We start from the raw sequence: 24,216 nt of genomic DNA, 5'->3' as shown, positions 1-24,216 counted from the left end.
CGATGAGAATACTGAGGCACAAATAAGTAGAATGGATGGCTTTGAGGTATGTAGAGAAGAGGTGTTGGAAATCCTGGAAAAGGTGAAAATAGATAAGTCCCCTGGGCCTGATGGCATTTATCCTAGGATTCTCTGGGAAGCAAGGGAGGAGATTGCAGAGCCATTGGCCTTGATTTTTATGTCCTCTTTGTCTACAGGAGTAGTCCCAGAAGACTGGAGGATAGCAAATGTGGTTCCCTTGTTCAAAAAGGGGAGTAGGGATAGCCCCAGTAACTATAGGCCGGTGAGTCTCACTTCTGTTGTGGGCAAAGTTTTAGAGAGAATTGTAAGGGATAGGATTTATGCACATCTGGATAGGAATAATGTGATCAAGGATAGTCAGCATGGTTTTGTGAAGGGCAAGTCGTGCCTCACAAACCTTATTGAATTCTTTGAAAAGGTGACGAAGGAGGTTGATGAGGGGAAAGCGGTAGATGTGGTATATATGGATTTTAGTAAGGCGTTTGATAAGGTTCCCCATGGTAGGCTACTGCAGAAAATATGGAGATATGGCATTGAGGGTGAGTTGGAGGTTTGGATTAGGAATTGGCTGGATGGAAGAAGACAGAGGGTAGTAGTTGATGGCAAAGTTTCTTCATGGAGTGCCGTCACAAGCGGTGTTCCGCAAGGATCTGTTTTGGGACCATTGCTGTTTGTCATTTTTATAAATGACCTGGAAGAGGGGTTAGAAGGTTGGGTGAGCAAGTTTGCGGATGATACGAAAGTCGGAGGAGTTGTTGACAGTGAGGAAGCATATGGCAGGTTACAGCAGGACATAGAGAAGCTGCAGAGCTGGGCAGAAAGGTGGCAGATGGAATTCAATGTAGCTAAGTGCGAGGTGATTCACTTTGGGAAGAATAACAAAAAGATGGGGTACTGGGCTAATGGTCGGATACTTGGTAGTGTGGATGAGCAGAGGGATCTTGGTGTCCATGTACACAGATCTCTGAAAGTTGCCACCCAGGTAAATAGTGCGGTGAGGAAGGCATATGGCGTACTGGCTTTTATTGGTAGAGGAATTGAGTTCCGGAGTCCTGAGGTCATGATGCAGTTGTATAAGACTCTGGTACGGCCGCATCTGGAATATTGTGTGCAGTCTTGGTCGCCATACTATAGGAAGGATGTGGAGGCATTGGAGCGGGTGCAGAGGAGGTTTACCAGGATGTTGCCTGGTATGGAAGGAAAATCGTATGAGGAAAGACTGAGGCACTTGGGGCTGTTTTCACTAGAGAAAAGAAGGTTTAGGGGTGACTTGATTGAGGTGTACAAGATGATTAGGGGGTTAGATAGGGTAGACAGTATGAACCTTTTCCCGCGTATTGAGTCTGGTATTACAAGGGGGCATAGGTTTAAATTAAGGGGGGGTAGATATAGGACTGATGTTAGGGGTAGGTTCTTCACTCAGCGAGTAGTTAGTTCATGGAATGCCCTGCCAGTAACAGTGGTGGACTCTCCCACTTTATGGGCATTTAAGAGGGCATTGGATAGGTATATGGAGGATAGTGGGTTAGTGTAGTTTAGGTGGGCTTGGATCGGCGCAACATCGAGGGCCCAAGGGCCTGTACTGCGCTGTATTCTTCTATGTTCTATGTTCTATGTTCTCCACCCTGTGTAAATCCTACTTTTCAGGATCATCTCCAAAAACGTACCCACCAAAGTCAGACTCGCAGGTCAATAGTTCCCAGCCTTCTCCTCACATCCCTTCTTAAACAATGACATATTAGCCACACCCCAGTCCTCCAGTGCTTTACCCATGTTTATAGATGATACAAATATTTCTGCTCGATGCCGTACAATTTTCTCTCTAACTTCCCACAATGTCCTGGGACACACCTGATCAGGTCTTCAAGGTTTATCTATCTTTATGTTATCTAACATCTCCATCACTTCCTCTTCTGGACTGCAAACTGTTTCTAAAATATCAATATTTATTTCCCTGATTTCTCTCATTTCCATTTCTTTCCCAACAATAAAAACTGATGCAAAATATTCATTCATATCTCTCCCATCTCTTGAGGTTCAATACAAAGGTAACTCGTTGGTCTTTAAGGGGTCATACTCTCTCCAGTTGCTCCCTCACAGTTAACGTATTTATAGAATATCTTTGGATTACTTTAACCTTACCTGCTAAGGCTATTTCCTGTCCCCTCTTTGCTTTCCTCATTTCCTTCTCAAGAATGCCCCTAAACTCTTTATACTTTTCAAGACATTCTGTTAATCCCAATTGTCTCTCTCGTTGATTATTTTTGATTCTCAACTTGAACTTCAACATCTTTATTCATCCAGTGTTCGCTAACCTTACCTTCCTTGCCTTTCACTCTAACAGGAACAGAATGTTTCTGAACTCTTGTTGTCACACTTTGGAAGGCCTTCCTTGTCAGTCACCCTGTTACCTGTGATCAGTCTGCTCCAATCAACTTTTGAAAGGTCTTGTTTCATACCCTTTCATACCCACTTGCCTTACTCCAATTTAGAACTTTAACTTTTAGGGAAGACATATCCTTTTACATAACTATTTTAAAATTACTGGCATTATGATCATTGGTCCAAAAGTGTTCCCTGACTAACACTTTGGTCACTTGTCCTGCCTTATTTCCCAAGAGAAGATCAAGTTTTGATCAGTCTCCTGTAGGAACATTTATATATTGATAAAGAAAGTTTTCTTGCAATTGAAAAAATTCTTCACATCAAAACATTTAACACCATGGCAGTCTGAGTCAATGTTTGGAAAATTAAAATCCCCTCCTATTACAACCTGATTATTATAATATCTTCTCCATATTTGTTTCTCAATTGCCCTCTGACTATTGGGGAGCCGACAGTACAATCCCATCAAGGTGATTATCACCTCACTGTTATTGAGCAGTATTCAATAATGGAAGGAAATAATGCAAAATCCTTTCTTCACTGAAATTCATAAACCCCAAGGCCACAGGGAAGTCATTGCCTTGTGATTGGAAGAGGGAAGCCCAACGGATTTCCAACAGTCATTCATTAAACATCACTGAAGTTGATCATTGTCGATAATCAGATTTCTCAGCACCAATCAAGGATGAAACCATCGATCTTTCAGTCTTACAGAGCAGGAAGAATGGACTGAAAGAAGTGAGCATGAATTTTATTAATAACTCCAGTGATATTAGGTAGATGAGAACACTCACAGATGATCCAATAGAAAATAGGAACAAATACCCTGGGATGTCACTTCATCCTCTGTACTGACTTCACAGGGAAATATCTTCAGTGGCAGAAGTGAGGACCTCTCCCAAAGCCATGCCATAACAGATGGTGTCACCAATCACTGTAACCCATGGCATTGTATTAATGGTAAACCTGGCTGCCCACTTCCCTGTGTTGTTGGGGACTATGACTCTATCATTACTCTATCATCCGGTCCTCAGGTACTGAAGCCCAGCATTAGCTGTCTCTTCTGTAGACATGCCTAATGTTTGGGGGTGGGTTGGGGTTGAAACAGATAATAATACAAATTACCCAAACTTACTTTTTTTTAATTGAAAAGAATATATGAATGATTGACTTTGAAGTTTATTAGGCTCAGCTGCTCTGTTCAGTCTTCAAGCTTCAGTTGGACCCTTCAGTCCAAATTGTCCATGCCAACCAAATATCCTAAATTCATCTAGTCCCACTTTAGATTAGATTACATTACAGTGCGGAAACAGGCCCTTCAGCCCAATAAGTCTATACCGACCCGCCAAATCGCAACCCACCCATAACCCCATATTTACCCCTTACCTAACACTATTGGCCATACTAAATTGCCTGGAGTGTTAGGTTAGGGGTATGGGTGGGTTGCACTTTGGCGGGTCGGTGTGGACTTGTTGGGCCGAAGGGCCTGTTTCCACATTGTAAGTAATCTAATCTAATATTATCAGAACCTGTAGCCTTCAATTTATCAATGCTCCCAGCCAGACCTTGCTATCAGTTAGTGTGAACTGAATTGATTATCACAGCAGGTTCATGTTTTGTATCTCTGTAACCCCTTGAACATGAACTGTTCACTCAGAATCTTAGAATCCCTACTGTGTGGGAAAAGGCCCTTCGGCCCAACAAGTCTACACTGATCCTCCAAATCCATATCCCATTACTCTACATTTACCATTGACTAATACACTTAAGCTACACATCCCTGAACACTATGGGCAATTTAACATGGCCAATTTACCTAACCTGCACATATTTGGATTGTGGACAAAACCAGAGCACCGTCATAGTCCATCAACAGCGTACTGCTGAACAGATATTTAAATAAACTATTGGAGATTATTCTTAGGGATAGGGTTTACATGCATTTGGAAATGCAGGGCCAAATTAGGGACAGTCAGCATGGCATTATGCAAGGCAGGTCATGTCTTACTAACTTGATTGAATCTTTTGAGGAAGTGACAAAGGTAATCGATGAGGGTAGAGCAGTGGATGTTTCTGCATGGATTTCAGTAAAGGCGCCCGCTATGGTCCCTCACCCTGAAGATTACACCACATTGGATCCATGATATGGTGGCAGCTTCGATTCCCATAGAAAGCAGAGGACAGTGAGGAAAGGTGTTTTTCTGGCTGGAGGTTCGTGACTCGTGGTGTTCCTCAAGGTTCCATAATGGGACCTCTGCCCTATGTTTATTTGCAGATGGCAGAACGATCAGCGAAGTTGTGGATAAGGTTGTCAAAGATACAGTGGAGATCAACTGCCGATATGGGAGGAAAGGTGTCAGATGGAGTTTAATCTGGGTAAGTAGGAGGCGCTGCACTTTAGGAGATTGAATGATAGGGAAAAGGTATACTGTTAATGGCAGAACCCTGAACAGCACTGATGTACAGTGATCTTGGTTCAAGTCCATAGCTCCCTGCAAGTGACCATGCAAGTAAATAGGGTAGCAAAGATGATGTATGGTCAGCTTGCCTTTATTGGCTGATAAATTGAGTACAAGAGTCAAGATGTCATGTTTCAGCTTTATAAAGACTGTTCCTGTGCTGTACAGTTCGATGTTCTGTGTTCTCATGTGAATCATCTGTCGACCCTGATTTACATGATGCTCTTTGTCTCATGGTGTAGGACATCATTGCACCGATTGTCACATAGGATGCCTGTCCAAACAGTAATTGTAGTTTACACCATCGATACAGATTTGCATAGACATATCAGTTCCTACAGTTATAAGGTGAGATGTTACATCAATGCTATTCAAGATCTTGCTGATCAATTTGAGCCAATCTGCCCTTAGAAATGTTGTCATATTTTCCTCCCATTCTGAATGATTGGAAAGCTGAGGTGAGTGGGAATGACTGCTCACCTGTATTCACTTTGTGGGAAGTCACTCATGTCTTAACCCTGGCCATTCAGGGAACTGACCCCACACAGGGCAGTTCAGTGCATTCAGCCCCTTCTGGTTGGATAAAAGTTCTCATGTTGATTGAATCTCTATATCAATATGAGGTTGTTTATTGGAGATCACACAGAGGTGCTGAGTAATCTCAGACTGTTTTGTGGCTATCGAGGAATCAAATTTAAATTGGGAGTGGAAGAGAGAGATAGTATAGAAGGGTCTTGCTGATGCCAGCTAGCACTTGGAAGTTTATAAATGTTTACAGTAACAGTAACACCGAGCTGAATGTTCCCTCAGTACATTGTAAATGTCAGGACTGCTTCATCAACACTGCTGCCTGGGGCATGTCTGGAACAGTGTGTTTTACATCAGGGGATGTAAATATAGTGGGTCAAACTCTTTCATGCAAATAATAACACCGTTCTTCAATTCCATAATGATTCACTTGAAGGAAAATAGTGTTCGATATATTGTGTCACCATAGTTTTACCAGATCATAGGGTTCTCATTAGAGAGAAGAGGCTGCTTGTGATTTAACTTGAGGGCTACCAGACCTCAGATGAGGGAAGAGGTTGAGAAGGGGAGTCCTTCATGGTACCCTCAAGCCAGTGATGAGAATTGAGCCGATGCTGTTAGCATCATATTGCTCTGCAAACCAACAATCCAGCCAACTGAGCTCAACCCATTCCCATGGAATGTTGGATGACAAGATATTAAACAAATTTCATTTGACAGCCAAGGGAACGATGTCAGATTCAGAGAACATGTGTTGCTGCCATAATGCCAGAGGTTAGTACAATACAGAAGACTGAATGTTCTGGGTTGATGGGGTCTCTTCAAGTATTTATTTCTTCTCTTCAAGTTCAGTCTTTACCTCCCCAGAGGAGCCACCTCTCAGATGTGGGGTACTCTCTGAATGCTGATCCATTGGTGTGCATGACAAATACATTTAACACTCTACTTACTGGCCACTGAATTGGGCAGTACAAATTCCTAATGTGTAATATCAATGTACACATTTAACATTTACAAACTAACCCTGTGGTGAAATTCGTCAACTGAGAACAACTAAAAAAAGGTTTTATTCCCTACAGGTGCTCTTCATTGCCACTGATTTACTGGATTGACGTGTGATACTGAATCAAGCCTCCAGAAATCACTCTGAATGAAGGCATTAATGATCATGGAACAGAACTGTATTGGGATCACTAACATCAGGCTGGACCCTCTGATTGCAATGGTGTCTTGTTGTTAGGAGGATCCATCACTGTAGAGCTGAATTGCAGAGCTGATTTCCAGAAATGTGGTGACAGTGATGACCTTTGACATCAAGACCACACTTTGTCAAGTGTGGCATCAGGAGCCCAGGCAAAACTTGAATGAATGGGGTATCAGGAAGTAAACTCCGATGGATGGAGTCAAAACTGGCACAGAGTAGTTCTTAGAGGTCAGTCTTCTCATCTCCTGGTCATTTCTGCAGTAGTTCCTCAGAGTAGTGCTCTAGGCCCAAACATCTTCAGCTGCTTCATCAATGATGTGCCCTCCATCAGAAAGTCAGAAGTGGGGATGTTTGCCGATAATTGTAAAATGTTCAGCACCATTAGCAACTCATCTGATACTGAAGAAATCAATGTTTGAAGGGAGCAAGATCTCAACAATAGCATGGAATTGTAGAATCCCTACTCTGCAGATAGAGGCCATTCAGCCCATTGGGTCAGCACCAACCCTCCGAAGACCATCCCACACTACCACCCTACTGGCATAATTCTGCATTTACCACGGATAAACTACCGATCCTGCACAGCTTTGGAATGTGAGATGAAACCATTGAAACCAAAACCATACATACAGGTAAACTCCATGCAGATGGTCCTTCAAGGCTAGAACCTAAACTTGGGCGCCAGGTGCCGTGAGGCAGCATTGATTACCACTGTGCTGCCAGATATGCTGGGTATCTGGGCTTGGGCTGAAAAATGGCAGATAAGATTCACGCCATACAAATGCAAGGCAATGAATATCTGTGATTAGAGATGACCTTCCCTCCACACCTTGACATTCAATGGTGTTAACATCAGTGAATCCCCCATTATCAATATTGGCCAGAAATTCAATTGGCCTCACCCCATCAATACAGTGGCTGGGATAGCAGGTCAGAGGCTCAGAATACTGTAGCAAACAAATCACCTCCTGACTCCCCAAACCCTGTCCATCACCTGCAAGGCACAAGTTAGGGGCGTGATGGAATACTGCCCAATTGCTTGGATGAGTGAAACTTCAACAAAACTGATGGATCTTGACACCATCCTTAACAAAGCAGTGCATTTGATTAGCACTACATCCACAAACAGCCACTATCTTCACCACTGACAGCAGTGTGTTCAGTCTACAGGATACGTGCAGAAATTCACTAAAAGTCCTTAAACAGCACTGTCCAAAACTAGATGATTAGTACCATCTAGAAGAACAAGGACAGTGGATACTTGGGAACACCACCACCTGAAAGTTCCTCTCCAAGTCACTCTCCATCTTGACTTGGAAATATCTCACGATGCCTTCAATGTCAGACTGGGTCAAAGTCCTGGAATCCATTCCCTTATGGCATTGTGGGGCAACCTACAGCACATGGACTGCAGCAGTTCAAGAACGCAGCTCACATCACCTCTCAAGGGCAACTGAGGTTGACTAATAAATACTAGCCAGCCAACAATTCTGTGTGTCAGTAAACAAAGAATTGGTCATGAGGAATTTGTGACCCAGTGTTCTCGCTTTCCTGTGGATATCTGTAAAAGCAGCATTGTATTCAATGTGGACCATGAATAGGAAAATGCCCTCAATCGCTAATATCTTTCACTGGAGAACTGTTTTGCATGTGGGTCAATAGCCTGAAGGGAACATCTAATTCCAGTGGCATTGTGATTCAGTTAGCAACTTTCAATTAGAATTGCACTGAGTGTAGGTTCCTAGCTAAAGGGGAACAACTTACCCCAGTGTTCAGGTGTCACTGGGAGCATCTCTCAAAGTAAAATTATACTGAGTGTGGGTAACTAACTGGAGGGGAACAACTTAGCCAGTGGCCTTGCATAAGTAGGAGTATCTCTGACTATCTCTGACATGCCTTTCCCATTCCGAAGTGTTCGAACGCTGAATGAATATTCTAACAAAACAAACTCTAGTTGTCATTACCCTTATTCATGGAAATTCCATCTTCATATCTTGCATTGCTAAACCTTTTTAAAGTTTCGTACCCCAACTTTAGCTGTACTCATCTTTTAAGAAACAGAGGCATACTTCTTTTTGGATGTGGTACTGTACGGAGTATTCCAGTGTATTCCTGACTTGCGCCTTCTAGCTGGTGGACAGACTTTGAGGAGTCAAAAGTGAAGATGTAGTGCATTTGGATTTCAAAAGATTTTTTTTTAAGTGCTGCAAGGAAGGTTAATGCTCAAGACAGAAGCTCACAGTGTTGAGTGTAATGTATTAGCATGGATTGAGACTGGATTAACATAAAGATGGAGAGTTGGGATTAATAGACATTTTGTTGGAAAGATGTAATTTGTGAAGTGCCATCAGAACCTGTCCCAGCATCTCAATTCCTTGCTATCTATGTTAATGACTTGAAGAAGGAAATAGAGTATAATGTATTCAAATTTACTGATGATATATAAATAGCTGTGGTGGAGGGTACATTCTGGTAAGAACATAAGAAATCTGCAAGGGGATATAGATACATGGAGTGAATGGGCAAAAACTTGGAAGCTGGAGCTTTAATGCTGGAAAGTGTAAGGTCAAACACTTTGCTAGGAAGAATCAAAAAGCAAACAATTATAAATGGAGGAAGATTTCAAAAAGGTCAGCAAAGTGAGATTTATGTGTAAAACAAAAAGTTAGCATGTTCATCAAGTAATTAAGGATATAAGTGGAATTTGGGCTTTGTTACCATGGGTTTGAAGGTGTAAATATAGGGAAGTCTTATTACAACTGTACAGATTGTTGAGACTCCACCTTTAGTACTGTGTTTGATTCTGGTTTCCATATTTATGAAAGGAGATGCTGGTGTTGGAGGCAGTTCAAAAGATTCACTAGACGGATTCCTGGGGTGAAGGGTTAATTTAGGAAAAATGATAACCAGATTAAGTCTTTACTCATTAGCATTTTGAAAAAGTAAGGGGTGATCTTATTGAAATATACATAATTTTGAGGTGGTTTGACAGGGTAGATGTTGAGATGATGTTTCCACTTATGTAGGGATCTTGAATGAGGGAAGATAATTGCAGAATAAGGAGACACTTACAGTCAGTTCTGCTATAATGTGGTAATTCCATTCTTGTGCAATCCTGCGTTATAAGAAAATTGCGTAATAAGAGCACCATTTGAACTAATGGGGCCGGAATGGTATTATAACTAAGACACACCTTAAAATTCTGCACTTTAGAAACAGTGTCTTTAATTTGTCAGTTGGCATTATAGCGATTTTGTGCTAACGACACCCATTGCAACAGAACAACCTGTACATGAAAATATTGAAAAGTATAACCGATTAATTTTACTTTTAACAGAACGAGTTATTTCTGCCTGCCCTTGGTATACATGTCACTAAGACAATTCCCACTTCCAGTATTGGGAGTATTTCTATCCCTTCAGTGTGATAATGACAAACATTCTGACTTTTCCTGGGCATTCAAACTGTGTCACACATTGACCTGTTTTTTCCCCTCAGCCTTTGACCTTCCAGCACAACCACATTTTTATTTTAGTGTGACGAACTCAGGATCATTTGACTTGGATTTACAGATGTATTGATTGTATTTATCTCAATCAGATGCTTCTCTTTTTACATTTAAATTGTAATTACTGACAACAAATGCTCAGCTCTTATTGTCAACACATATTCACAATAAGGACTCCTTGAAAAACTGAACTCACCAAGATTACAACTCTCTTGCGTTTCATCCTGACCACAGATGAAGATAGTTACGGTTGATGGCAGTCAATCATCTCAGCCGTCACACATCTCTGCAGGAGTTCTTCACACTTGTACCTTGGCCTTAAAATCTGCAGCTGCCTCATCAATGCCTTTCCCTCCATTGCCATTTCCAAAGTAGAGAGGTTTGTTCATGCTTGCACAATATTCTGCACCATTTACATCTCCTTAGATAATGAAAAAATCTGTGTCATTATACCGTGAGATAACATCTAGCTTGGTCTGGTAATTGACAAGTAACATTTGTATCCCACAAGCACCAGGGAATAGCTATCCCCAAGAAGTGAGAACCTTCCAATATGCCAATGGCTTACAGTGACATTACTGTCACTGAATGCATAGCTAATAACAACCTGGTCCAACCATTGACAAGAAAATGATCTGGTCCAGCCATGCAAGTGCTGTGGACACAGGAGTATGCCAGATATTGATTTCTGCAGCAATAAGCTCCCTGTCTGTCTCTCCAATCTTTGTCTACCATCCAGAAAGTATAGCTTGGGTGGGATGGAATGCTTTCCATGTATCTCACTGAAAGCATTTCCAACAACATTTACAAAGCACCACATTGATCAGCATGCCAATTACCACATTCTGTACTCACTCTCTTCACCAATGACAATGAATACCACCCACAGATGCAAAACATTACACTCCAAGTGTTTTTTGACAGTACCTCACAGAACCATGACCTCTAATAGCTAGAAGAACAAGAGCAGGAGTTGCATAGAGACACCATCATATACTACTTCCCTTTCAGGATAGATTTCATTCTGACTTGGAAATACATCATTGTTCCATTACTACTGCTGTCTAAAAATTATGGAACTCTGCTCCAAAATATACAAGGTTTTCCTATCCACCAGATAATGCAGGTGTTCAAAAATGCTGCTCTCCAGTACTATCTCAAAAGCAATTAGAATTGGGCAAGAATTATTGGTCCAGACACCAAAACTCACATTTTGTGAGTACATTTAAAATTAACCAATATTCCCACATCTGAAAGAAGACAGCTCTGAACCTGAGCTGTGGTTATTGTCCAAAAGAATGTTCCACTTGGGAGACAGCAGGAAAAATAACCAACGGGAAAGTAGGGAAGCTTGGTGCTGATATCTTGCTGGATTCAGGATGTCATCTATTCCAGTGGATGGTCCATGTCAAAGCTTATTTTGTCGTGTCCAACGAATTTCCCAACTACTACTAGTCTATAAGCCAGAAGACAGAACCTTTTCCCTGTGGTCTATGGATTTATGTGTTGATGTTCCTTACTTTAGAAAATTATACTGAATCAAATTAAGGATCTTCAAAAGTGGGTCGATTTTGGGAGTTGCACGCTCGTGAAAATAAACATCACATAAGGATATCCTATCACAAGAAGTGGTCTAAAAAAGGGAGCAATCATTTTAGAGTCACCAGATTGTGGAGAGTCTAGTATTTGATCATGAGCACATCATCTCCCCTAAGCTTTAATATTGGCCTTTATTCAAATATAGCCTCTGAAGCCAGGCAATCGAACAATGTTAGAGTCTCCCACAACAAGCTTTAGTACAATTCTAGTGATTCCCAAGGTGTGTGTATGGACATTCTTATCCCCAGCATGTGCTCTGAATCTGGGAGGAGGAGCTCTGTTCCAAAGAGAGGAACTTGTGTGAGAGAGCCTGGACATCAGGCAGGAAGCTTTGCTTCATTCCAGATAAAAAGTGTGAACTCTAAACTAGAAAGTTGCAATAACCAATGTTGCATGGATTTGGGTGGGAGCAGTGGACTACAGTCTCAGACAGGTCAGGGAGTCCATGCCAAATATTGAAATTCTTATGATTGTGGTAGGCACCTAACATGGGGTATGGTGCTTGGATTCACTGCTGGATGCATCCAGAAAGTATAGCTTGGGTGGGATGGAATGCTTTCATGGATAAAATTGTTGGGATGTTCAATCCTGTACACGTGGGATGGACTCAAAATTTTATCATTTTTTTAAAATTCCATATTGTAGAGGGCATCCACTCCCAGTCACTGTGAAGTGATTTAATATCCCATATTATAGTTCATACAGTGTGGACCTAAAATTCTAGACACAATCTGAGCTGTGGAAACTCCAAAACTGATTGCAAAATTCTTGCAATCAATGTTTGTGCTAAATGTACAACATTGTTGATTTACTCTTGCAGGGTGCCTTTGCGTAGATGTTGTGTCCTATAGGAAAATCCAACCAGTCAGAGTAACCTATAAAGCAGCTCAAATCAATCACTGCAGATGCTGGAAACCAGATTCTGGATCAGTGGTGCTGGAAGAGCACAGCAATTCAGGCAGCATCCGAGGACAGGCAAAATCGACGTTTCAGGCAAAAGCCCTTCATCAGGAATAAAGGCAGAGAGCCTGAAGCATGGAGAGATAAGCTAGAGGAGGGTGGGGGTGGGGAGAGAGTAGCATAGAGTACAATAGGTCAGTGGGGAAGGAGATGAAGGCGATAGGTCAGGGAAGAGAGGGTGGAGTGGATAGATGGAAAAGGAGTTGGGCAGGTCGGACAAGTCGAGTTGCTGGAGGTTAGCTTCAGGGCTGAGGAAATGACCTGGTAGTTGCAGTGAGAGAGAGACTCCCTGAGATTCCTATCCACTCCACCCTCTCTTGATGAAACGGTTAAAAGTGGATAAATCCCCAGGACCTGATCAGGTATACCCGAGAACTCTGGGAAGCTAGAGAAGTGATTGCTGGGCCTCTTGCTGAGATATTTGTATCATCGATAGTCACAGGTGAGGTGGTGGAAGACTGGAGGTTGGCAAATGTGGTGCCACTGTTTAAGAAGGGTGGTAAAGACAAGCCAGGGAACTATAGACCGGTGAGCCTGACCTCGGTGGTGGGCAAGTTGTTGAAGGGAATCTTGAGGGACAGGGTGTACATGTATTTGGAAAGGCAAGGACTGATTAGGGATAGTCAACGTGGCTTTGTGTGTGGGAAATCATGTCTCACAAACTTGATTGAGATTTTTGAAGAAGTAACAAAGAAGATTGATGAGGGCAGAGCAGTAGATGTGATCTGTATGGACTTCAGTATGACGTTCGACAAGGTTCCCCATGGGAGACTGATTAGCAAGGTTATATCTCATGGAATACAGGGAGAACTAGCCACTTGGTTACAGAACTCGCTCAAAGGTCGAAGATAGAGGGTGGTGGTGGAGCGTTGTTTTTCAGACTGGAGGCCTGCGACCAGTGGTGTGCCACAAGGATCTGTGCTGGGCCCTCTACTTTTTATCATTTACATAAATGACTTGGATGCGAGTATAAGAGATACAGTTAGTAAATTTGAAGATGACACCAAAATTGAAGGTGTAGTGGACAGCGAAGAGGGTTACCTCAGATTACAGCAGGATCTGGACCAGATGGGCCAATTGGCTGAGAAGTGGCAGATGGAGTTTAATTCAGATAAATGTGAGGTGCTGCATTTTGGGAAAGCAAATCCTAGCAGGAAATAAACGCTTAATGGTAAGGTCCTAGGGAGTGTTGCTGAACAAAGAGACCTTGGAGTGCAGGTTCATAGCGCCTTGAAAGTGGAATCGCAGGTAGATAGGATAGTGAAGGCGGCGTTTGGTATGCTTTCCTTTGTTGGTCAGAGTATTGAGTACAGGAGTTGGGAGGTCATGTTGTGGCTGTACAGGACATTGGTTAGGCTACTATTGGAATATTGCGAGCAATTCTTGTCTCCTTCGTATCGGAAAGATGTTGTGAAACTTGAAAGGGTTCAGAAAAGATTTACAAGAATGTTGCCAGGGTTGGAGGATCTGAGCTACAGGGAGAGGCTGAACAGGCTGGGGCTGTTTTCCCTGGAGCATCGGAGGCTGAGGGGTGACCTTATAGAGGTTTACAAAATTATGAGGGGCAAGGATAGGATAAATAGACAACGTCTTTTCCCCGGGATCAGGGAGTCCAGAACTAGAGAGCATAGGTTTAGGGTGAGAGGGGAAAGATATAAAAGAGACTTAAGGGGCAACTTTTTCACACAGAGGGTGGTACGCGTTTGGAATGAGCTACCAGAGGATATGGTGGTGGCTGGTACAATTGCAACATTTAAGAGGCATTTAGATGGGTGTATGAATAGGAAGGGTTTGGAGGGTTATGGGCCGGGTGTTGGCATGGAACTAGATTGGGTTGGGATATCTGGTTGGTGTGGACAAGTTGGACTGAAGGGTCTGTTTCCATGCTGTACATCTCTATAACTCTATGACTCTATAATTATTCCCAAAACCACAGTCAGTGCAAGTCAAAGAATTTTACAGTAACCTTTCAAACCTCCCCAGCTTCTGCCTGATCAGATTGCTGATGGTGTTTTCAAAGCTTTGTTTTCTCTTTGTAAAGTCCAGATGTTTTGATGATCTCTCTGATTATATTCACTCCCAGACAGATCAACCTGAGACACGGTCAGTGCAGTGACCTAGCCTTCTCTGTGTTTCCTGACAGCCTCATGTCTCAGTTGAAGCCAGTTTACAAACCCGTTGTGATGTCTGAACTCTCTCTGTGATGTACACGGTGAGGTCACACTTGTTCTGTGAGGTCACACTTTGACCTGTCCAGTTCAAGTGGCCTCACTGCGATCAAACAGGGAGTAAGCCGGGGAGGACCGAAACCCTCACCTTTCTCAGGTTACAATGTGTTCATATTCCAGAATATACAAAGCAGTTCTAGACATAGACATTAGGGTGTACGGGTGTTGCTCAATGACACGGAGTCAGAGACACACAGATAGAGATTCAGACTGCCCTGGAGATGTTTCAGAGCTGACTCTGAGACACACACGATCTGTACAGCAGCAAATGGGAGTGAATCTCATTCTTTGTTCCCTGCAGTGTACTGGGCATGCTCAGTCTAGAAACCCAAAACAGCTGACTGATGATGGAGCAGTTTGAAGGGGGATGGAGGGGTGAGGCCAGGGAGGGTATGGGTTTGGGCCTACTATACAGAGTGATGTGGGTTTCACTCCTTGTCTGTCTTTTCCTCTTGCTTCACTGTCTACATCAGTCTGCAGCCTTGTCCACTGTGGCATTTCAAAATATCATTCATATAATTCTGAATTGTCTTCAGGGTTCACACCTCTACCACTCATTTCGGCTGCGCTTTCCAGCTCTTTCTCTTATCCTCCAGGGTTTTAGTTGTTGACACGCTACTCCTCCTTCAACTAAAGGGTTCAATTTCCTTCACTTAAATCTATGCCCCGGTCCTTAATCCCTCCATCCATAGGAAATGTTCTCTTCCTGTATACCCTACGCCCATCATAGTTTTATAAATCTCAGTCCTGTCTCCTCTCCATCGCCTCTGCTTTAATGAAAACAATCCCAGTCTGTCCAAACTCTCTTCAGAACGAAAACTCTCCAAGCCCAGGGAACATCCTGGTCAATCTCCTCTGCACCCTCTCCAATGCACTCACATCCCTTCTACAGTGTACAGAACTCTGTTGGCCAATATTTCAAGTGAGTTTGAGAACGGTCATGTCGAACCTTAGACATCGCTGGGAGTATCATGGACAGTTCTAGAGTGTTCTGTTCTGGATGGAATTCGATTGGTCAGAATGTTGAGCTTTACACAAAACACACTTAATTCTTACACCACAATTAAAATGCAAACAATGAAAAAAAAACAACTTGAACCTGTTGGAATACAGAACAAAGTAATATATTATTTAATTCTACCAATCAACTGTTCTAATTCTGCCACACCCTATAAACAGACCCATAGTAAAGGCAAATTCAGCAAAACAGATTTCTCTCAATCCTCCAATCCAAAAGATGGGAACACCAAAACAAACAAGCAATCTCACAACAGAGAGAGTTCAAGCTTTTTTCCTACAGCAAAGAGAGGTGACAGCTGGGACTAATAGCTTCAATACCAAATAATGCAACTTCAGAATCTGAGAGCAGCACTGAGCCCCTGGATCAGTGAGAGCCAGACTCCACTTCCTCATGCTGCTTTGGTCGTAATTTAAGAAAACCCAAAGCTATTTACTCTGCTTTCCATGGAACATAGACCCTGGCACCAGGTTGATAACATCCCTCATCAAGAGAAACAGAACACATTGTCCTTAAAGGGACAACATACCAGTCTGCTCTCCTTGGAGTCAATGATACTGACACAGTGGGGTCAGTGACACAGTAACTATTAGATGAGAAATGCACAGTCCCATCCCAGCAGTTTCAGCAGAGTGAACCCTGTCGTAGATTAGATTCCCCTACAGTGTGGAAACAGGCCTTTTTGCCCAACCAGTCCACACCAACCCTCCGAAAAGTAACCCACCCAGACCCATTTCCCTCTGACTAATACACCTAATATTATGGACACTTTAGCCGCCAATCCACCTGACCCACTCATTTTTGGACTGTGGGCGGAAACTGGAGCACCCGGAGGAAACTCACGCAGATACAGGGAGAATGTGCAAACTCCACACAGAGTCACCCGAGGCTGGAATCGAACCTCGGGCCCTGGTGCTGTCATGCAGCAGTGCTAACCACTGAGCCACTGTGCTGCCCCAGGGCACGAGATTATCCATCTTTATTAATTTATCACCTTCCAATTTTACTGAAGAGTTCTGGTAAATTTGTAAACAAGTTTCACAGGAAAAGGAAGAGGCCATTCAGCCCCTAGATCCTGTTCCTATCCCACAATAAGATCGGCGTTGATCTATGGCCTCACTCCATTTGTCTGCCTTGACCCCATACACCGATTAATAAAAATCATTGTTTATGTCAAATATAAGTTTAACAATTGAATTGGTATAGACTGCAGTTTGAGGTACAGAGTCCCAAACCCTACCAACTCTTCCCATCTCCAAGTTCTCTTTCTTTCCTCAGTCCCCGGGCATCCTCCTGCATCTGGAGCGTGTCCCAGCGGCAAAATAAAACGGTGTGGTCTTCGCTGTCGCGGTGGTCAGCCATCCCTCTTCCTTCACCAGCACAAGCTCCCCACCATCACACAATATCCTCCAGTGTAAATAAAAACCCTTGGAGCTAAGTGAGGGGGGGGGGGGGGTGGAATATAAAATAAAATTAGTAACGGTCCCCGGCCCCGCTAACCGGCAAGATGTCTCACTGTGGGGAGGGGACCAGGCTCGATCCTCTCCCCCTCAGCCCCCAATGTCCACCATCATTACCTTCGGGAACAGGACTTTACTGACACAGTCCGCTCTCCCTCCATCCCCCAATAACCACCATCGTTACCTTGGGAAGAGGGACTTTATTGACACAGTCCGCTCTCCCTCTGACCCTCTTCCTTTCTGGGTGGGACCGCCGCCATTTTAGCTCCAGGCCCCGCCCCCTCCCCCGCCGCGCGCGAGCTGGCGGTTAACGGCCGCCTCGTGCCCCGAGTGACCGTTAGCAGCTGCTTCAGAAGATAAACTCTTTAAAGAGAAACAACCCTTTCAGGAGAGAAAACAGAAAACAAAAGGGCCGACTTCGGTGTCGCCAAACAAAATAATACGTTTTAGAATGAAAAATACTCCTTCCCACAGGCAGGGAGGTGAAAGTGATGAAGAAATTGTGTGTCGCCGCATCAAGTCCCAAAGCGCGATCTTCCGAATGACGGCCGCCCCCGGACCCCAAACGTTGTCTCAGCTTTATCTCTCTCTGGGCAGATACTGCCAGACCTGAAGCACAAAGGAACTTGTCAGTCCTGGTCAGGATTCTCTTCATGTTAAAATGTAGCTTCAGTTAGCAGTTAGGAAAGTAAATGCAATGTTTGGGCTTGTTTGAGAAGGTTAGAATAGGGACGTGTTGCTCGGGCAGTATAAGGTATTTGGAATATTGTGAGCAGTTTTGGGTCTCGTATCTAAGGAAGGATTCTTTTTATTTCAAAAATACACTTTATTCATGAAGAATATATAGATATCCATAGTTACTAAAGAAGTTTGATTCTTTGCAATAGCAAGTAAAGAAAACAAGACTAAACATTGAATTTGGACTCTATCCAATAAACAAACCAAAAGCATTTCTTACTTGTATAATATTATATATATTTTTGAGGTATCCAAAGGGTCCGATAACTTAATGGGTCCACTTGCCTTCAGCAGAAAGACCTCAAACAGTGGTCCTTCCCCAATGTGTCTTGATAGCAGCTGCTGTAAATGTGTTGCTGGAAAAGCGCAGCAGGTCAGGCAGCATCCAGGGAACAGGAGAATCGATGTTTCAGGCATAAGCCGTTCTTCAGGAATGGCTTATGCCCGAAACGTCGATTCTCCTGTTCCCTGGATGCTGCCTGACCTGCTGCGCTTTTCCAGCAACACATTTTCAGCTCTGAACTCCAGCATCTGCAGACCTCACTTTCTCCTCAAAGATTTCAACCTACTGCGAATCCTCTTACTTGATAGCAGCTGTCCCAAACTTTAGTGCATCCCTCAGCACGTAGTCCTGGAACTTGGAACGTGCTAATCTGCAACACCCGATTGGAGTAACCTCCTTGTTTTGGAAGACCAACAAGTTTTGGGCAGAACAAAGAGCATCTTTGGCCATGTTGATGGTCCTCCAAGCACAGTCAATGTTTGTCTCAGTGTGTATCACAGAATCCTAGAACGTAGAGTTCTGCTTCACGGAGCTGCTTGGGATGAACCTTAAAAACCACTGCATCTTTCTGCAGACTTCCTTTGCAAAGGTACATTCCAGAAGAGGATGTGACACAGTCTCGACTCAGTCTGCAGCAGCTTCAAGGGCAGAGTGTGGTGGCACACACAGTCTAGGAAGACAAGAGGATCTCGCAGGTAGTGACCTTCCCACCGCCAGCCAAGCAATGATTTGGTGTTTGTTGGAAAGTTCTGGTGATGAGGCATTTTGCCAAGTTACTTTTGACAGTCTGCTCAGGGAACCATGTTACAGGATCTCCCCTCTCCTTTTGAGAAAGTCTGTAGCCTTAAAACTTGTCCGTAAAGATTTTGACTAAAATGTAATGTTGAATTATAGAACACATTTGCTGCACACTAGAAAATAGACAGGGAAGGTAAGGCAATTAAGAATATTTATCTTGGCATCAGTGAATCTGTGTAAACAGGACACAGAGTGATAACATTCATGGCTGTTTCCTTGTGAAATTAGGAACAGTGTTTGATTCTGACCTCTAAATGAAACCCGGTATCAATTAACTTCTCTCCTTAATTATTGTCCTTCACTGTTATCTTTCTAGTTAAGAACATGCATTGTTTTTGTAAACTTGATTTGAATAAAGGAAGCCTGTTTGTGACAGTACAGCAGCGTAGCCTGCTGGGCTGTAGGGGAGCTGATATCCTACTCTCCTTAGTTATTAGAACCTAGTTAGCCTGGCTTATAGATATCAGTGTTATGTTCTAACAGTGATGCTATTGGTAATTAAAGGGGAAGACTAAAATTAAACTAAACTGTCTGAAAGAGGTTTTTTTAATGCCAGACTTCCAAAAAGTACGATCTCTGGGACGAAACAAGAGAGGCTTACAGGTTGAGTCCACAAGGGGTTTCCTGGGCCATCTCAACTCTGTGCTTTATCAATTTGCTGCTGTGATCAGGGTTCCAACAAGGGACACGTTTGAGTGAAACTGGAAATGAGGAGCTTTACCTAAGGGTCAGGCTCACAAGGTAAGATTATATCTTGATTGCTCTTTGTGTGCTGCTTCCCCCATTTTACTCTCATGGTACCCTGACTGAACCCTAAATGAGATCGTTTAACTAGAAGCAGAAAATTATGGGGTTAGAGGCCGCTGTGTTTTGTGGGGTTAGAGACCCCTGTAGTAATTGGGGTTCGAGTTCCCTGTAGATCAGTAGTTTTGTGAAGGTTTAAAGTAAATAAGATAAATATGGTGTAACCCTAGATAAGATGGAAGACAAATGTCCCCTAACAAAAATAATAAGTCTGTATCCTAACTATGAGAAACAATTAAGGAGAATATCGACCACAGCTGCTCAACAGAATAGATTTGGGGCAAAAAGAAAAGGAACTAAGCAGAAAGAAGCCATATCAGTGTGGAAAAAGGTAGCTCAGGAAATATGGGAGAAATCCATGCAATCATCATGAGACCAAACTTTATTAAAAAGGGAATTAATCCATTAACTGAGGAAGGATCTGAACTAAATTGGATAGAACTAAAATGCACATATGAAGCACATGATTTAGAAGCAGAATTAGAATTGGCGAGGGAGAAAATAAAATAAAAAGGGTAAGCAAAGAATCACAGTTGAAGCTGAAATGTCAGGGGCCCAAAGAAAAGGGAAACGGCTGAATAAACAACAGATTGCAGCTGCAGCCGCGCAGGACTAGACGGACGACAAAGACTGTTCCTTATATCCCACCTCTCCCAAAGACCCATTACAAAAAAATCCTGATCCATCCGCAAATGAGTGATGGGTCTCAGATTCAGAGGAGGAAATATTTTACGCCTCCCGTCCAGTCAGCTGATCTCCTCTGATTGCCCACCGGGGACCTCCTCAAATCTCACCCACAGTACGGCCAAGGTGAACACTCTTCATAAAAAAATGTTGCCTGAACCCCACCCCCACTGAGGACCAATGTGCCAAGGCCCATGGCCTTCCCTCAATGAATCATTGTCCCTGTGTGTTTTAGGAGTGTTACAATTGCACTGATAAGTGAACTAAGGCCACTGATTCTGATCAAATCTAACTGCTGCTTTTAAAACCAGTTCATACTCTTTAACCAGAAAGAAAGCAAACAAAAGTATTATAGTTCGACTTTAAAGCAACCAGAAGTGCAAATTAGATACAAACTAATGCAATTTAAAATTCGGACTAGAAGGATTAGGCCACCGTGCAGGTTGGCAATTACAACTCTGCCTCCTAATTAGTATTTACAGACAGCCTATGGCATTCTACTGGGACCACATTTAATTCTTTCAAGATAAAAGTACATGTGGCTGCAACCCAATTATTTTAAAGCTGCACCCAAATTCTCCCCGCCATTCATACTATGGCAGCGGCTGCCCGTAATATAACTTCACATCAAAATGTAGAAGTCTGTACATCCCATTCTGTGGTATCCTTGCTTACCTCTAAACGTACTCAACACCTCACTGTGGTTCGACTCTGTCGCTATGAGATTTCAATACTTCAGAATCCACTTATCTCTTTTAGAGACTGCTTCAAAATTTACCCAGGTACATTCCTGCAGGAAGAACCTCTTGAACTGCCTGATCCTCCCCATGATTGTGTTCTCATAAATGAACTTGTTATTAAACCATGTCCTGACGTTACGGATCAGGATCTTGTTAACCTTGACCTTACACTTTATGTCGATGGTTCTTCTTCTACTTCTCCAAAGGAAAAACGAATGTCAGGATATGCGATCGTCACTTTGTCCTAAACAATCGAAGCTTATTCTGTCAACCCATCCTTTTCCGCCTAACAAGCTGAACTCCTTGCTTTCACCCATGCCTGTACACTTACTAAAGGAAAGTCAGCTAATATCTGGACTGATTCCCACTACGCTTTGGATGTGCCCATGATTTTGGTCAACTCTAGCAGCAGCGCAGCTTCCTTGCCTCATCAGGAACCCCTATCCTCAATGCTGTCTGTTTTGCTAATCCCCTCAGTGCTATTCAACGTCCCTCTCAGCAATTATCAAATGTTATGTTCACTCACAAAGTTATAGAGATGTACAGCAGGGAAACAGACCCTTTGGTCCAACTCGTCCATGCCAAACAGACATCCCAACCTAATCCAGTCTCACTTGTTGCACCCGGTCCATATCCCTCTAAACCCTTCCTATTCATATACTCATCCAGATGCCTTTTAAGTTTTGCAATTGTACCAGCCTCCACCACATCCTCTAGCAGCTCATTCCACACACATACCACCCTCTGCATGAACGGTTGCCCATTAGGTCTCTTTTATATCTTTCCCCTCTCACCCTAAACCTATGTCCTCTAGTTCTGGACTCCCCGACTCCAGGGAAATACCTTTGCCTATTTATGCTATCCAAGCCCTTCATAATTTTATACACCTCTATAAGGTCACCCCTCAGCCTCCAACGCTCCAGGTAAAATAGCCCCAGCCTATTCAGCCTCTCCCTATAGCTCAAATCCTCCAACCCTGGCAACATCCTTGTAAATCTTTTCTGAACCCTTTCTACATCCTTCCAGTAGGAAGGAGACCATAATTGCATGCAATATTCCAAAAATGGCCTAACCAATGCCCCGTACAGCCACAACATGACCTCCCAACTCCTGTACTCAATACTCTGACCAATAAATGAAAGCATACCAAATGTCTTCTTCGCCACTCCTCTGATGCTTCCGATGTCGCCCAAAGCAACAACTCTGCTAAGCGGCTAAGAAAGCAGGTTTTGAGCAAAAAGACGTGGTTACTGAAATGACAAATAGGGAACCTCTTCTGACACCCTGACCATGCCTGACCTAGAGCAAATACGGACCCATCAGGGGGACACCTCTGATGAGGAGAAACAAAGGTGGATAGACCATGATTGTTATGTTACAATAAGCTTTGGGTTATGCCGGAAGGACAGACATGTCTGTCCAACACGACTTTGCCTATTCTAGTTGATTATGTACATACACGCATGCATATAGGTAAGGAAGGAATGGTGGACAGAATTTTCCAAATTTGATGGAATCCCAACCTGCAAGAAACAGCAAAACAAGAACTGCAAATTGCTTAATTTGTTAAAAGGATAATCCCGGGAAAGGAGTAAAGTATCCACCAGATGAAACTCCCTTGCCAAGTGCACCTTTTGATACTATCCAGTTAGATTTTGTAGAGTTACCGAGATGTCATTGTTATAAATATTGTTCAGTGATAATCAATGTATTTAGTAAATGGATTGAAGCTTATCCCTGTACTGACTGCACAGCAACAACTACTTGTAAAATTCTACTAAAGGAAATCATACCCAGATTTGGAATACCAGTAACAGTCTCTTCCAACAATGGCCCCCACTTCTGTGCGGAGCTAGCCAAGGCACAGTGTAAGAGTTTGAATATGAATAAAAAGTTCCATTGTGCCAACCACCCCCAAGCAGCGGGAATTGTAGAAAGAGCCAATGATACCTTAAAAGGTCAGGTAAGAAAATTGGTAGAAGAAAGCTGATTGGAGGCAGATGTTGGCATGTAAAGCGACGGCTAGAAATGGGAAGCCTTCGGAAATGAGATAACAAGAATCGAGAGAAAGTATATTCCTGTCAGGGTGGAAGGGAAGGCTGGTATGTATAGGGAATGCTGGATGACTAAAGAAATTCAGGGTTTGTTTAAGAAAAAAGAAGGAGGCATATGTCAGGTATAGACAGAATAGATCGAGTGAATCCTTAGAAGAGTACAAAGAAAGTAGGAGTTTACTTAAGAGGCAAATCAAGAGAGCAAAATGGGGACATTAGGTGGCTTTGGCAAATAGAATTAAGGAGACTCCAAAGGGTTTTTACAAATATATTATGGACAAAAGGGTAACTAGGGAGAGAATAAGGCCCCTCAAAGATCATCAAGGCGCCTCTGTGTGGAGCCACAGAAAATGGGGAAGATATTAAATGAATATTTTGCATCAGTATTTATTGTGGAAGAGGATATGGAAGATATAGACTGTAAGGAAATAGATGATGACATCTTGCAAAATGTCCAGATTACAGAGGAGGAAGTCCTGGATGTCTTGAAACGGTTAAAAGTGGATAAATCCCCAGGACCTGATCAGGTGTACCCGAGAACTCTGGGAAGCTAGAGAAGTGATTGCTGGGCCTCTTGCTGAGATGTTTGTATCATCGATAGTCACAGATGAGGTGGTGGAAGACTGGAGGTTGGCAAATGTGGTGCCACTGTTTAAGAAGGGTGGTAAAGACAAGCCAGGGAACTATAGACCGGTGAGCCTGACCTCGGTGGTGGGCAAGTTGTTGGAGGGAATCTTGAGGGACA

At 43.0% G+C, this 24,216-nt stretch overlaps 1 long non-coding RNA gene across 1 annotated transcript; it reads right to left on the bottom strand.

Moving 5' to 3' along the window:
- Positions 1 to 4,900: 4,900 nt before the first annotated feature.
- Positions 4,901 to 17,617, bottom strand: LOC148136060 (uncharacterized). The gene is made up of 3 exons (XR_015754715.1): positions 17,555 to 17,617; positions 10,302 to 10,526; positions 4,901 to 5,139 (listed from the first exon to the last, which is right to left on the bottom strand). It is a non-coding gene; the product is annotated as an uncharacterized LOC148136060 (long non-coding RNA).
- Between the last annotated feature and the right edge of the window lie 6,599 nt (positions 17,618 to 24,216).

This window comes from Chiloscyllium plagiosum, unplaced genomic scaffold (assembly GCF_037043375.1).
Source record: "Chiloscyllium plagiosum isolate Xiang-an unplaced genomic scaffold, Cpla_swu_hap1 HiC_scaffold_47, whole genome shotgun sequence".
NCBI lineage: Eukaryota > Metazoa > Chordata > Chondrichthyes > Orectolobiformes > Hemiscylliidae > Chiloscyllium > Chiloscyllium plagiosum.
The sequence above is the reverse complement of the archived record's forward strand: the minus strand, read 5'-3'. Positions and strand labels throughout refer to the sequence as shown.